The sequence below is a fragment of the Molossus molossus genome, unplaced genomic scaffold (assembly GCF_014108415.1).
Source record: "Molossus molossus isolate mMolMol1 unplaced genomic scaffold, mMolMol1.p scaffold_m16_p_12, whole genome shotgun sequence".
Lineage (NCBI taxonomy): Eukaryota > Metazoa > Chordata > Mammalia > Chiroptera > Molossidae > Molossus > Molossus molossus.
Window position 1 is genome coordinate 23093087 of NW_023425347.1, and position 10443 is coordinate 23103529.

The 10443-nt window shown below is 42.0% G+C and overlaps 1 long non-coding RNA gene and 1 other non-coding gene across 2 annotated transcripts; one reads left to right on the plus strand and one right to left on the minus strand.

Annotated features, from left to right (window-relative positions):
- Positions 1-1169: 1169 nt before the first annotated feature.
- On the plus strand, positions 1170-1275 carry LOC118627293. Its single transcript, XR_004959058.1, has one exon. It is a non-coding gene; the product is annotated as a U6 spliceosomal RNA (small nuclear RNA).
- Positions 1276-4992: 3717 nt separating this feature from the next.
- Positions 4993-9836, minus strand: LOC118626909. The gene is made up of 5 exons (XR_004958960.1): positions 9734-9836; positions 9398-9659; positions 8764-8825; positions 8314-8556; positions 4993-5243 (listed from the first exon to the last, which is right to left on the minus strand). It is a non-coding gene; the product is annotated as an uncharacterized LOC118626909 (long non-coding RNA).
- Positions 9837-10443: the final 607 nt, after the last annotated feature.

The window sequence follows — 10443 nt, forward strand, 5'->3', positions numbered from 1 at the left end:
ACAGGTGGATGTGCTCAAAGAGAGTTCTAATAGCCAGAGAACTGGCAAGGGGCAGAGCATACTGGGTAATATAAAAGCTAACGATGTAAGGGGATCCTTGAAAACATTGCTGTTATCACTAATATGCCGGAGCTGGAGTGACATAATCCTTACTGGGAATGTGGAAAGGGACTAGTTAAATTGCTTTTCATTCATTCACTCACTCACTCACTCACTCACCTATCCATATACTATATCTTTATGGAGTGGGTTAGAAGCAGTGTAGCATTATTCATAATCAGCCATGATATAATTTAAAGATTGTTAGGAATTAACATGAGAAGCAACCAGTTTATTACAGATCATGCAAATACCTATTAAATATTGATCAGATAACTTCTAATCCGAGGGCTGGAAAAAAGGGAATACCTACTAGAATTATCAGGTTTCTCTATTGAACAGGAAGTGGGTATTGGAAGATAAACTCATCAAACAAGTTATTGCAAAGGACCAGCTTGGATGATGTAGGAGGAGGAGTAGGGAGAGGTTAGCACAAAGACTCTGGCCTTCTTATTCATTCTGTAAATATTTATTGAGTGCTTGCTAGTTTAAGACACTGCTAGGTGCTAAAGATATAAGAGTTAATAAGAAAAGCAACATCCCAACCTCACCAAGCTGAGAAGGGGGCTAGACAAACACACAGGCTGCTAAAACTAGACAATCTGTTGAAGGACAGCACACAGAGAAGGCAGTATACATGAAGCCCAGAAGAAGTTACTTTTACACTGAGACCTGACGAGTGAGTGTAATTTGGCCAGGGACAGGAGACTAGGAGGAGAAAGAGTTTCCAGTAGGGGGTATAGCATTGAGAGAGAGTCAAAGGTAAGAAAGACATGTCAATTCAAAGAATTTAAAGAAGCTTATTCTGGTTGGAGGATTTTTCCATGGGGGTGGCACAGTGGGAGTGGCTGGGAGGAAGAATAGGGAGACAAGGCTAGACACCAGATCATGGAGAGCCTTCTAGGCCATGTTTTCAAAAGTGCACTCCATTCCACAGACAATGGGGGAAGCATTGAAATGTCATAGGCAAAGTAATAGTGAGATCAGGTTTTTGCGGGAGAAAGATTACTGGCTCCAGTAGTAGTCTTTCTCAGATGAAGATGGGGTTAGTGATAAAAGGGAATCAGGGAGTACTCCCTTCGCAGCACATATACTAAAATTGGAACGATACAGAGAAGATTAGCATGGCCCCTGCGCAAGGATGACACGCCAATTTGTGAAGTGTTCCATAGTTTTTGTGGTATTGGTCTCTACAGCCATGGCCTTGGGAATCGTGAGGGGGGACATCCCTTGGCCTCTCTGCTGCGTCTGCCTCCTACAGGTGTGCACCTCCTAAACTCTAAGGGACCCCACAAGACTTGCAACCAGGGGATCAGTGGGCATCGGCAGCTTGTCCCAGGTTTACCCCCTGAACCTGTCTCCAAGCCCCCCTTTCTCAGACTTCCTAGTGAGCCAGAGCAGTCGCCTGAGCTCTCCTGGTGCTGCTTCTTCCCTAAGCCCGTCCTTGTGCCCATCTCTCCAGCTTAGTAAACAAACGCCCCCCCTGCAACAAAAAGAACGGGAATCAGGGAGAAGAGCTCTAGAAGGGGCATAAAATCCGAGAATACCAGAGTATAGATCCTCCTGCCTTTGTGAAATCTAAGTTAAAGTCCATGACATGTCCCTAGAGAGATAAAATTTTCCTGAAGGAAGGTATGGAAGGAGGAGAGTCAGTGGAACAAAAGAGGTAAATAGAAATTAGAGATAGAAAATGGTTTGTTTGATTGTTTTTAAACATGTTTTTATTGATTGTTTTAGGGAGAGAGAGACAGTAACATTGATGTGAGACAGAAACATCAATCAGCTGCCTCCTGCACACCCACCACTGGGGATCAAGCCCAAAATCTGGACATGTGCCCTGACCAGGAATCAAACTAGGACCTCTCAGTCCATGGGATGACGCTCAATCCACTGAGCCACACTTGCTAGGTGGTTTTTTGTTTGTTTAGTTTTTTTAATGAAATAATATATATATATATACAATAACTATATCATACAGTTCAAGGATAAAAAGAATGTTTATTTGTAAATGAATAGTGGAATAAATTAATGGAAAATTTGATGCACAGGAATCATTTTGATATATATCCCAAATTTCCTACTGCATGACAATACGCTCCTACCCCAGTTTCCCTCTCCTTTTGAGAGTTATTTCATTCCTACTATCTTTTGCTCCTCCCATCTAATCATTTTATGACCTTCCTCAATCTGGACCCATCTGTTCATGCTACGTCTACTAGGCCATACTCTCTAGATTCACTAAGCTCTAGACATGTATGGCTGCAACTGGGAGTTGAATTACTTTGCTATAACCATGGTGGGTTATAAGCAGAAGATCTCATGGAAATCCTGAGTGCCTGGGCAAAAATACTCTGAGGCCTCCCTGCAGGATCCTCCTGCCTGATTCTGAGAAAAATGGGCAAAGGTGAAAGCAAGGGGGAAGGGCTGCCTGACCTTAGGACAGCCACACATTTTACCCCTAGATCATACTCTTCATTGTTTTGTTGTTGTTGTGTTAAGATCATTTGCTGCTCTGGCCAGTTTGGCTAAGCAGTTAGAGCGTCAGCCTGCGGACCAGAGAGTCCCAGGTTCGGTTCCTGCTAAGGGCACGTAACTTGGTTGCAGTTTGTCCCTGCCCTGGTTGGAGACCTGTGGGTGGCAACCAGTTGATGTGTCTCTCTCACATCGATGTTTCTCTCTCCCTCTTTCTCCCTTTCTCCCTCCCTCTCTGTCTGAAGATAAATGCAAAAATGTCCTCGGGTAAGGAAAAAAAAAAAAAAAGATCATTTGCTGCTTTCTCTTGTTCAGTTCAGTTCTATTTGTTTCAATTTTTCCATTCTATTTCACTTCTCTTTTTATGATTTTTTTTTTAAATCCTCACTGGAGGATATTTTTCCATTTATCTCCAGATAGAGTGGGAGGGGGAAGGAGAGAGAGATAGAGACAAAGATAGAGAAACGTCGATGTGAGAGAGGCACATCAACTGGTTGCCTCCTGTATGACCCTGACCAGGGCCGGGACCAAACCACAACCCAGGTACGTCCCCTTGACTGGAATTGAACCCATGACTCTTTGGTCCACGGTCAAATGCTGAGCCAAACCAGCTAGAGCTCTTTTTTTATTTAAAACGTCTCATCACTTCTTTTTCCTTCTTTCCTTTCTCCCTTTTATCCTTTATTCATTGATCCATTCCACAAATATTTTTATATTTAGTATCTATTTTGTATCTATGTAGTAGTATTATGTTACTGGGGGAGTTGACCAAGGCAAGGTCCTTATCCTTGAATCCATAGTCAGTATGGACTCTATGGTTGTAAGTAACAGAAATGCAGCCAAAACAACTTATTGAGTGGGGGTGGGATATTTGCTTAAAAGGTAACAGGACTGCCACCTGGAAGCCCAAGGGATGGATACAGTTAAGCTTCCTCTACAATCTGGAACTGAGACTTGAACACAATCATGAATCTCTATTCTTCTCTTACTCTAATTCACTTTCATCTGCAATCTGCCTCAATTCCAAATTCGCAGGGAGGGAACTAACTGGCCTTACTTGATTCAGATGCCTAGTGAAGGACAGGGTGTCAGGGTCATGATGTAAAAACATGCCTACAAGAGCTCTTCATGTATGGATGGTGGCTCACAAAGGATTGGGGATGAGGATGAAAAGGTATCTGAGGAGGTTGGGAGGAAGGCAGGTCTTCAGAAAGAGTACTCTAGGCAGACAACTTAAGTGTCTCCTAAAAATGTAGAGATATAAATAATTATAATTTTGTAAGTACTATAATAAAGATAAGAACACAGTGCAAGGGGGAGGAGTAGAAGTCTCAACTTCAGAGACATGAGGAATGCTTCATGGAAAAGGCAATGGTTTGAGTTCTTTTTTTAATAGGATTTTCCAGCTGACATTCCTAATCTTTCCTTTTTATTAGTTGAGCCCTTTTTGTTGTTTGTTTTTTGTTTTCTTCTTTATTGATTTTAGAGAGAGAGGAGGGGAGAGGGAGAGAGAGATAGAAACATCGATGAGAAAGAACATCGATTGGCCACTTCCTGCATGCCCCCCACTGGGGATCAGCCCACACCCTGGGTGTGTGCCTTGACCAGGAATCAAACCAGCGACCTCTTGGTGCATGGATCAATGCTCAACCACTGAGCCACACCAGCTGGGCAATGGTTTGAATTCTTAAACGATTAATCTGTTTGTCAGGCAAACACACTAGCTAGTCTATAGGATTTGCAAGATTATTTCCTATTTGGTGGACTCGCTTTTCAATAATCACAAGACTTCAGGGAGAGAACAATAAGGAGTCTATTACAACAGTTAAGGAGAGAGCTGATATGGCCTGAAAGAAAAGGAGATATGTATGAGAGACAGAGGTTTAGAATTCAGAGGACTTGATGTGGGTTTGCAAAGAGGAAGACATCAAAGATGACTTCAAATATTCAAGCTTGAGCAACGGGGTAGACAACAAAGTGGTTAAATAAATCAATGAAAAAGAGGAAAGAGCCCTGGCCAGTTTGGCTCAGTGGTTAGAGCGTCGGCCTGTGGTCCAGAGAGACCCAGGTTTGATTTCTGCCAAGGGCACGTACCTTGGTTGCAGTTTGTCCCTGGCCCTGGTTGGTCATGTGGGTGGCAGCCACTCAATGTGTCCCTTTCATGTCGATGTTTCTCTCTCTCTCTCTCCCTCCCACTTTGTCTGAACAAAAAATGGAAAAATGTCCATGGGTGAGAATTTAAAAAAAAAAAAAGAGGAAAGATTTGCTAGAGAATGAGTTTAGTTTTTAATATGTTGCTTTTCAGATATTTATGAGATATTCAGTGAAGAAATCTAATAGGCAGTTGACAAGAGTACGACACTCGAGGAGAAAGTAAATGGCTAAAGACATAGATTTATATTTTATTAAGCTAGAGGTCATGATACCATGGGTGTGGATGAGAACACCCAGGGAAATCGTGCATAAGGAAAAAACCAAGGGCATAAATAGATCCCTGAAGAACACCAACATTTTTTAGGCCAACAGGCACAGGACAGCCAGCAGAAGAGTAGGAAGTTTAATGTCATGCAGGTGAAGAGAAAACATTTTTGAAAGAAGGGGATGGTGCCTGGCCTGGGTGGTTCAGTGGACTGAGTGTCGCCTCATGGACTGAGAAATCCAGGTTTGATTCCCTGTCAGGGCATTAAAAAAAAGAAAAAGAAAGAAGGGGATGGTAAATAGTGTCAGATGCTGCATAGAAACTAAGTATTATTATAGGACTATTTAAAAGAAGCCTTTAAATTACATAGGATATTATTGTTGATCTTGCCCTGGCCGGTTTGGCTCAGCGGTTAGAGCGTCCGCCTGCGGTCCGGAGAGACCCGGGTTCGGTTCCCGCTAAGGGCATGTACCTCGGTTGCAGTTTGTCCCTGGCCCTGGTTGGTTGTGCGGGTGGCAGCCACTCGATGTGTCCCTTTCACATCGATGTTTCCCTCTCTCTCTCTTCCTCTCTCTCCCTCCTACTCTATCTGTACAAAAAATGGAAAAATGTCCTCGGATGAGGATTAAAAAAAAAAAAAAAAAAAAATTATTGTTGATCTTTATAAAACCAATTTTAGTGGAACCCTGTGGAAAGAGAGTACATTGCATTATATCAATGTTTTTCAATCTCAGCACTATTGATGTTTTGAACCAGACAATTCTTTGTTGTGAGGGCTGTCCTGTGCATTATAGGATGGTCAGCAGCATCCTGGGCCTCTACCCACTAAATCCCAGTAGCACCTCCCCAGAGTTGTGACAACTCAAAATGTCTCCAAATATTATCAAATGTCCACTGTGGGCAAAATGACACCCCTGCCCCCCAGTTGACAACCACTGCATTGAGATGTAGATGGGAGACACAACAAATGCATTAAAAATATATGTGTGTGTGTATGTGTGTGTGTACATACATATATATATAGATATATATATATATCTCACCACCTTTTATTTTTTGAAATGTTTTTATTGATTTTTAGAGAGAGATGAAGGGAGAGGGACAGAGAGATAGAAACATCGATGAGAGAGAAACATTGACAGGCTGCTTCCGTATGCCCCACACTGGGGATTGAGCCTGAAACCAGGGCATGTGCCCTGACTGGGAATTGAACTGGCAACCTCTTAGTGCATGGGTCAATGCTCAAGCACTGAGCCACACCAGCTGGCCTATATCACCACCTTTTAAAAATCTTTTTATCCAAGGTTAGGGATTGGGCAGATGAGAGAATAGGAAAACAAAGGGCACAAAAAACTTTTTGGAGGTGACGGGTATATTCCTTATCTTGATTGTGGTCATGGTTCCATGATGTATACATATGTCAAATTTATTAGATAGTATTTTTCATTACATACATTTTATTTCATACTAATTATACCTCAATAAATTATAAAGCAAAACAAAAAGAAAGAAAAAATAGGCTGATTATATGAATAGCAAGGAAGAATAAGTGGGGAAGCTAGACAAGTAAGTTAGGGCTCAGACTGTCATACAATTTTTTGCAGGTTTAAATGCTGTCCTATGTGTAATGGGGAGCCAATTGAGACTGTTGAACATGGGTGTGATCTAGACATATCTATTTTCTTTTAATTTTTTTCTTTATTGATTTTAGAGAGAGAGGGAGAGATGGAAATATCGATGAGAGAGAACATCGACTGGCCGCCTCCTGCATGCCCCCCCACTGGGCTTAAGCCCACAACCTGGGCATGTGCCCCAACCAGGAATCAAACTGGGGACTTCTTGGTGCATGGGTCGACACTCAACCACTGAGCCACAATGGCCAGGTTAGACATATCTATTTTCTAAGATAACATCCCAGTTTGATAATCTTGTCAAAATGTTGAATATTTCTAGCCAACTTGCAGTGGAGAACATATTACTAACTCTGATGTTCTGATTCAGCCAACAGTGGTGTCATTAAATGTAATCTAAGCATTAAATGTAATCTAAGCATTAAATGTTAGTCCATATGCAGAAGCACCCCCTTCAACAGAGATGATGTTATTTTACAGTGGACAAAGGAAATAGATGATACCAAAGCTCTATGCTTCTCTATTTCTTGGGTCTCATTCCATGGAAGAGTTGGTAAGAATGTATTATTGATATGTTACAAATTATACTTGCTAAATTTAGAGAAAAATTGGCCTTAGGGCCCCAAATTGGTAACCACTTATCCTTTGCTCTCTGACTTTTATAAGTCTCACCACCATTTCTCTCATTTTCTCCTACTGATCACCCTGAATAGTCTTCCCTGGCCACTGTCAGACAGAATATCCAGTTTAGCAACCAACTGGACATTGCTGCATTCACATATTTTCAACCTAATCTCAAATTACTAAATTGTGTACTTTAGTTAATTCTTTCTACCAAAATAGAGTATGATATCTTGTTTTTAGAAGAACCAAGTGTGTTACTATATTTATATTTATGAACAGGTTTAAATAAGAATTCAGTCCTCAGCTTACTCAAGTCACTGAGTTGATATTGCTGGAAGGTCTTTAAATAGCATCCAGACAACAGACTGATGCCACTGTCTAAGAACTAAAAGGGGATGCATTTCAATCAAACACATATTTTTGAGGTATCTGCTATGTGTTAGGCACTGTGCCAAGTACTACAAGAGAATAAATAGCATGAACATGGTCTCTATCCATGAAGCTTATGAAGATTATAGTCTGGGAAAAATAGATATGTGTATGTAAGAGCTAGAGATATATGTATGACAAAGACTGATATATATATATGTGCAGTGTATATAAAAACTTCTCAAAGCAAAAAAAAAAGAATCCAGGTTTTAGTACAGGGTAGGGCAAAAGAAGGTTTACTGTTGTGAGGATGAGAAACAGAGTTTATTCTTATATTATTATTTATTAATTATATTATTTTCCATAGGAACAATTATAAACCTACTTTTGCTCCACCCATATTTCTAAAATAAAACTAACAGATATGCCCTGGCTGGTGTGGCTCAGTGGTTAGAGTGTCAGCCTGAGCACCGAAGGGTCACAGGTTTGATTCCTGGTCAAGGACATGTACCTGGGTTGCAGGTTCAATCCCCATCCCTGGTCAGGGTGCATGTGGGAGGCAACCAATTGATGTGTCTCTCTCACATCCATGTCTCTCTCTCTCTTTCCTTCCTTCCTCTCTTCCACTCTCTGTAAAAATGGAACAAAAAATAAAACAAACATATTTTCAGGCACATTCCCTGTTCACCCCAGTTGTACCTTATCTGATTGCAGTTATTATCCCCTTCTGTGCAGAGACAGCAAAGCTCACCAGCTATTCCATGTGTGCCCCATATTGCCTAGATTCTTTGCAGTTAGGTGGGGTCATATGACTGATTTGGCCATGACCAATGAGCAGAATCATAGAAGAGCAGGAATGAGTTCTCCTCCTGTTGTTTTCCCCTACCACCATGAACACCAAGGGCCTGTGTTGAGATAGTGGATCTATAAGATCAAAGGAGCCTAAAGAAATAAATAGACCACATGAATGGAAGCCCTGGGGAGTTGCCTGAACCAACAGAAAGCTTTACAGAGAAATAAACTTCTGCTGAAATAACCCGTCTTATCCTAATATACCATCTCATTAAACAAGAAATGTCCTGAATCTTCATAATAAGAGTTTAATAAGTTGGTTTGCATTCATTTGGCAAATATTTACTGACCACTTACTATGTGTGTGGCCCCCACTTCAGGTGTTGAGAATACCATGATGAATAAGACAGTCCCTGCAGCTATAAGGAATTGACTGTTTTACCAGACAGACAATAACATTTTCAGGTAGTTATAAATGCAACAAAGATATAAAGATCTTGCTTTGTGATCTTGCTCCATTTTCACTAAGTCTCACCTCTCTCATGTCCTTACTTTCCTCCCTATTCAACTCACATTCTATGCACTATCATGTTCACTGTCCTGCCCATATACTCAATGTATGTACCCTTCTCTCCTGCCTTCACACTTACCTGGCAAAATCCTAACCTAATTAAATCCAAATCTCTGCCATCTTCACACCTAGTCCTGGGTAGCTGAATATGGCTGGAGAAAAACAACAATCCTGACTGGTCTCACTTTGACTTCATGGCCACTATTCTCACTGGGTCTGCCTTGCAACTTCCTGGCAACCATATTACATTCCCTAATCCATCCATCCCCCATTCTCCTACCAAACTAGCTCAACTTCCCACAGTCCTCTCCCACATTCACTCACTGTCAATGATTTTGCTCCTGATTTCACTGAGAAAGTTAATGGAATAAGGAGTTCTAAACTCCACTACATCTGCCCAACCCCACCCAGCGCTGGTACCTGTATCCTCCATGTTTCCTCTTGTTACCCTGTAGAAACTGTCCACTGTTTCATCCAAGGACAATTCCTCCACTTGCACACTAGATTCTGTTGCCTCTTATCTCCTGTGGTAAACATGGAAATGTGCCGCCTAGATCTCCCTTCAAGGAAGGGCCTGCTGCCCAGTGGCAGAGCCTGCAGTCAATGGCCTCCATCAGCTTCTTCAGGGTGTGTTACAGCAATGGAGTCACTTCACCGGAGGTCATGTCCTTCCTGGGATAGCCTGCATACAGTGACTAAGTAAAGTTGGAGTATAAAAGCCCAGCCATGCAGAACACTCAGAAGAGGAGTACTCACTCCAGAGCTCTCCACAGGGCTGGCTGAGGCTTCTTCAGGTCTGATTCACAGTTGGACTTCTTCCTCTGTCCAATCCTGCTTCTCCTCTTCCTTTCACAGGTACTGATCCCTAATAAATACCCGGCACCTCAAATTCTGCTTCAGCATCTGCTTACAGAGAACCCAACTGACACACCTACCATATGTAAGTCACTCAGCTCCAGCTACTGCCCCTCCATCTTTCATCAATTTCCCCCTCTCTACTGATTCATTCCCATCATCCCATAAACATACAGTAATATCTCCCTTAACACTAAATGCCCTTTGAGCTAACTGCTCCATTTCTCTGCCCCCCTGAACAGCAAAATTCCTGAAAAGAGTGTCTGAATTCATTCCTCGCCACTTGTCTCTCTATATCTCCACCCTTGGCACCTTCATAATCCCTACCCCACAGAAATAGCTGTTGTCAGTGTCACTGACAACTCATCATTGTTACATCAGATGGTCAATTCTCAGTTCTCATCTCCTGTGACCTTTCAGCAGCTTCTGCGCCAGTTAATCACCCTCTCCCTCTTAGACACTTGTTCATATTTGGCTTCTGAGACACCACTTTCATTGGATTCTCCTCCCACTTCACTGGCTACAGTTTCTCCTTCTCATCTCCTTTGCTGCTTCCTCCTCCTCTCCTGAACCTCTAAACACTGAAGAGCTCCAAGGTACAATCTCAATCG